This window comes from Numenius arquata, chromosome 1 (genome assembly GCF_964106895.1).
Source record: "Numenius arquata chromosome 1, bNumArq3.hap1.1, whole genome shotgun sequence".
NCBI lineage: Eukaryota > Metazoa > Chordata > Aves > Charadriiformes > Scolopacidae > Numenius > Numenius arquata.
In genome coordinates this window covers 121,832,073-121,838,072 of record NC_133576.1, presented here as the reverse complement: position 1 = coordinate 121,838,072, position 6,000 = coordinate 121,832,073, and positions in this window count along the sequence as shown.

The following is a 6,000-nucleotide window of genomic DNA, read 5'->3' as shown; positions in this document are numbered from 1 at the left end:
GCACCCAAAGGGTGACTCACAGCCCAGCCCAGGCTTCCCTCTGTGCCGACCACAAGTGCTGGGCAGCAGATTTCAGGGAGGTGAAGGAGGAGGACAAAGCCACTTATCATCCACTCCCTGCCCTCCACCCATTCACCCTCTGCTCATCTAGGCAGGACTGAAAGCAGCAGCGTGCGAGAGCAAGGGCAATAAGTGCAGGCAGCCCGGGCGGGAGGTCGGCGTGTGCCAGAGTCCGGCTGGTGTCACCACCCAGCCCGCTGTGGGTCACCCTGGCACGGCAGCAAATCGGTCTGAGAAGGACTGGGAGAAGACAAGTGTTGTCTTCGTTCCTCTAACACAGAAGTGAGCATCATTTTGGTGTGATTAAATATACGCTAAGATCTTTGAATGAATTAACTGAAGTGCTGGGTGCTGGTCTGGACACGGTGCTTGCAGAGCTGGACAAAGTGAGGAGCTTTCAAGAAATAATGCAAGAATCAGGAGAAATATAGACCAAGGGATGCAAAAGGGAAAAAAAGGGGAACTTGGCTCATTTAGTCCAAGAAAAGAATATCAGGAACAAAGATGGAAACAATCCTCTAACACATAAAACCTTGTTGAGGAGATGGTCATTTTATATCATCTGTGGAGACAAAGACATGAAGAAATCAGTATTTCTTCTGCAACAAAGAGTGTTTTGACTGGCTACCAGGGAACATTTCCAAGATGTACAAGGTGTGGATCGTGGGGGGAGGCTGGAGAATCCCTTTCCAGAGAGATTTTTCAGGAGTCTTTAGACAAAACTCCCCATGATTCTTCCCTGTGCTGAGGGTGACTGTGGGCAAGGGTCTGGCAGGGCTCTCTGGCAGGCAGGGGGTGCCTCAGAGCAGAGGGGGGACCCAGCGATCCCACCAGGTCCCTTCCTGGTTTATATTTCATCGCCTGAAATGTGGCATTAAGTATTCTTGGCAAGAGTTGTAACTTGGCTTCAACAAGCATTTGATAAGCTCCGTAAAGCTAAGCACAGATTACTGCTCTATAAGAAAGTGTTGAACACCAAGTATGCACCGCTTTCTACAAGCTCGAACTAAACCATGTTAGTTCTCAAAGTGCAGTTTAAAACACATCTGGAGCCAACTATTTCTGTCTACTTACAGACAATGTTAAATGAGATACTGTTTTAATTTTGCTGAGCCAGACAGAGATAATACCCCCAGGAAACAGTTTAAGTCTGTAAAAAATAAAAAGAACAGCGTAGGTTGCTAAGTGATAATTATTTGCAAAACATAAATACTTATACAAAAGGAAGTGATTAATTCAGGACATTCTTTTCATATCACCTCTATAATCTCTTCAGCTGTAACCTATTATGTACCTTTATCTCACACCATACTCTATTTATTTGTCTTACAATCAATTCTTTTAATCTGTGGGGCTTTTAGAGCCCTTACGTCTCTAATTTACCCAGCCTTTACCCAGCTGCCTGCCACAGCCATCCTCACGCTGTGCAATAACACCCGGGGACCCATCACACACAGGATCGGACACATTTGCACTTGGACACCAAAAGAAAAGCTCAAAGAATGGTTCCATGTACCAGACACTGTCTGTTCGACACAGATGCCTGGGCCACATCTCCATTTGCCATCATCCATGGAGGTGTTAGTGGTGCAGAGTCCAGCTCCTGCAAACATGGCATTTACCTGTTCTTTATTAACTCCTCCTGCTGCATGGCAACATTTTGCCCTTTGTCTTAGATGAAGAGCTCGGAGATGAGAGGCTGTATATCCAAGCTGGCAAAAATCATGATTGCAGGGTGGTGGAGAGTGTTGCCACTAGAACTATAGAATGGTTTGGCTAGAAAGGACCTTAAAAATCATTGAGTTCAAACCCCCCTGCCCTCTGATCATCTTTGTGGCCCTCCCCTGGACTTGCTCCAACTGGTCCATGTTCTTCTTATGTTGGCGGCCCCAGAGCTGGATGCAGCACTCCACGTGTGGTCTGACCAGAGTGGAGTAGAGGGGTAGAATCACCTCCCTTGACCTGCTGGCCACACTTCTTTTGATGCAGCCCAGGATGCGATTGGCTTTCTGGGCTGCCAGTGCACATTGCCCACTCATGTTGAACTTCTCATCCACCAACACCCCCAAGTCCTTCTCCTCAGGGCTGCTCTCAATCCATTCTCCACCTAGTTTGTATTTGCTGTTGGGATTGCCCAACCCGGGTGTGAGACCTTGCACTTGGCCTTGTTGAACTTTGGCCTTGAATCAGGTTCACACAGGCCCACCTTTCAAGCCTGTTCGAGTCCCTCTGGAAGGCATCCTGTCCCTCCAGCATGTCAACAGCACCACACAACTTGGTGTCCTCAGCAAACCTGCTGAGGGTGCACTCAATCCCACTGTCCATGCCAACAACAAAGATGTTAAATAGCACCAGTCCCAGTACTGAGCTCTGAGGAAAACAACTCGTCACTGGTAACCACTTGGACATCAAACCATTGACTGCAACTGTCGCCATCCAGCCAATTCCTTATCCACCAAGTGTTCCATCCATCAAATCCATGTCTTTCTGATTTAGAGACAAGGATGTTGTGCAGGACAGCATCAAATGCTTTGCACAAGTCCAGGTAGATCACTAATTTAAATGTGACTGATATTTATACTGTGTTACCTGCAGTGACCAAAGAACAGCATTCAGATCTTCCACAGGAATACCTCTCCCAGCCCCAAAATGTCAAATCTTTGCTCATGAAAATGACAAACACAGGAGCTCTGAAACTCCTCGGCTGCCATTAGCACTTGACCTCAAATAGTGGCGTAAGCGTTTGTCAATTCTTGGAAAACTGCAATAACCCTTTTTTTTTTTTTTTTTTTTTTTAATGACAGTGTTGTCATTTGAGTGTCTGCATGATTTATTGCTTTCTCTGTAAGGTGCTGCATCCTGAAGCAGATGCCTCCTACAAGGAATAAGCACAACCATGCATGGCATCCCCAGCTCCCTGCCTGGCTGTTGGGGGTGACTGGCTCTTCCTTGCTCACTGCTGCCTTTAAACTGATGGGAATCCACTTTCACCAAGGCTTCTTTCAGTACTGACTCCCATCATATCCCTAAGGAAGCATCGAGGTGACCCTCCACAAAATCAGGAAAGTGCAGCGAAACCTGCCAGTTAGTACCTCTTTGCACTGTGCCTGGTTTTGGAGACCTTTCCTGATATTTCAGCAGCCTTTTCCCACTAGTTGTACAGCCACATCCTGCTCTGGAGCCATTTCCCTCTTCTGCTCCCTCATCTGTCACAGACTTGGTGTTGACACTGATCCCTCCTGGTAGGCTCCCTGGTTGTTTCAACACACCAGTGCATATGTTGGGATGGACTGTGCAGTTCAGTCCATCTGAGTGCTCCTTCCACACTCCCTGCACCTTCACAGTGTTTGTTCCCTTATGACTAGTGTTATTGGCCTACATTCCTCTGTCTTGACTTTATTTCCCATTTCCTTCATGACTTCCCCTTTCTAAAAGGTATGAGTATCCACTCTTGGCGATTTCTTCATCACTTTGTGCAATGGTGATGTCTCAGCAGCCTTGGCTTATTCATACCTTTCCGGGAATGATTTTGTTGTATTGCTTGCACAGCTTTACCATGTTTGCTTACACCTTGCTGTGAAGCCCACCACCATGCTATCTTGGATCGCTTCCTTGAATAGTTATCCTGTGATTTACGGTGAGGTTTTTTTGGTTTTCTCTTACAATCATCTGAAATGCTACCAAAATATCTCTTTGGAAACCACCTTCTCAGAGCTAGCCTTTACTTACTGTGATCAAGTGTCACCCCACCTTTTTCTTGGTCTTCCTCTTGGTCTCTTTGTTAGATAAACTAATTGTTGGCTACATGAGCATTGGGTGTATGCTTATATTAATCATTAGGCAATGTTGTATATTTTAATTGTTTTTAATTTGCATGCTTATAGGGATGAAAGGCTTCTGATTTGTACCAACTATATCTGCATCATCTCCAAAAGATGTATATCTAACCTTCCCTAAAAGAACTCAGAGACCTTTGCAACTGCTCTAAATAGCCTGTTCAGTTGCTTAACTTACACTTTGGAAGACATTTTAAAAAAATCTAAGCAAGCTGGACAGGATCAAACCCTCTTAATGCTTATATTTTTACCTAGGATGAACTTTGTACAATCTTGTAAAAGCTTGAAAAATATTTTAAAGTCTATTTCATAAGCAGTGAGCTCAAGAGTGTGGGTAAGTATGTGAAGATGGTCTCCATTCCCACAAAAAGGAGCAAAGTGTTAAAGGAGAAGCCACTGCCTGAGCATTCACATACCATTCATGGTGTCGCACACACACAAACTCTCACATGCACTCCCTCCTTCTTCAGGCTTGACCCCAGGTTTCCTGTTGCAGAGTCTCAGGTATCGGATTTTATAAAATAATTAATTTAATTGAAAGGTACAGCAGCAAGAACAGCCCAGGCTGGGTGCCTCCAAAGAGAGAGACCCCCAACAAAGAAATCCCTGGGCAATTATACCCTCATGATCCATAGACCCACCCCCTCACGTGCTCTTCACGTGCTGTCCACGTGCCTTTTATTCCAGTGGTGAGTTTTGATCTGGGGTCTTCTAACACCTTAGTGGATTCTTTTTCTGCGTCCAGGCAGCCAGGCTCTTATCTTGATGATTTGCAGTTTCAGCCGAGGGTTGGAGTCTCCTTATCTTCTGGTTTACACTCCTTGTGCACCTGCACTCGCTGGCAGAACATGGAGAACTGAAGAGTCCCAGTCTTGGGAAAAACACTAGCAAAACACCAGTGTGATATCAACATCTTCCCCACACTAAAAGACTAAGCACAGCAGCGTACTGGCTGCTAGGAAAATCACTATGAAAAATAACTCTATTGCGGCCTACAGGCTTCAGCAAATCTAGTTACTCATGCTAAGTAAAGCTAGGCAAACAGCACAAGTCACACCATGTTATAATCCTAAGTAATTTATTCTAATTAAAACTTACTTGTCTAAACAACTAATACCCCCCAATAAAAGCTCATGAGCAAATGGACAGTTAAAATAACTGTCAGCCCAAATCATTGGCATTAGAAGGAGGAGATGTGGAAGCACGAGCAGCAGGTGATAAATCTGCTCGGCCCGTCGCTGCCTGAGGGCAACAGGGTCCCCGGCCAGGCTTTTCTCACTTGCCACGCTCGGGGCCGAGGCCGTGGCTTGAGTCAACAACCTCTGCCGAGGTGTCACCCCCAGACCAGGCTCCTGTGCAGTCCTCGCAGCAGTTCCCTCTGCTGTCCCCGACCCGCTTCCCCTGGGAGGGCGGATGACCCAGCCAGCCACCGGCCTCCACCGAGAGCTGCACCAGGATGGGGGGGAAGAGGAATGCAAAGATGCGGTTGAACAGTGAGTGGGCAGCTGAAAAATTAGGGAGGCTGTAAGGGACCCCCAAATAGGCATGGATTTAAAAAAAAACAAAACAAACCAAACAAGAAAAAGATAGGGTAGTAGGGCAGGAACTACATGAGGCCACAAATGAAAAAAAGGGCTGCTAGGAAAAAGCGCACTGTGTATAAATAAATGGCAGAAAGAAACGATGAGAGTGGACCAGGACCATTGCCCATCATCGTGATCAATGAAGGGAGATGCTGATATGGACCTAAGGATGGCCCGGTACAGCCTCCCTCCATGCCGGGCTGCGCTCAGGCTGTTATTCAGCCCCACTCTATCTACTGTGCTGCCTATTAGATGGTTGCCAAAGGTGAAAACATACTGTCATAAAATTCTCCCTAATAAATCTGCTTTAATTAAGTCAGCTTGCAATTTAATTATGGAGACTATAATTTCTCCACCCAGCTACTGTGGTTTTCCCAAGTATTCCAGATGGGGATGGAGTTTATGCGACTGTAGCTGGTTGCATATCCAGATGGAGAAAAAGACTCACAAAAGTAGAAGCATCTATTAAGCATTTCGTAGTTTCCCCACAAAAGGAATAAAAAAGAGGAACAGGTGTCACA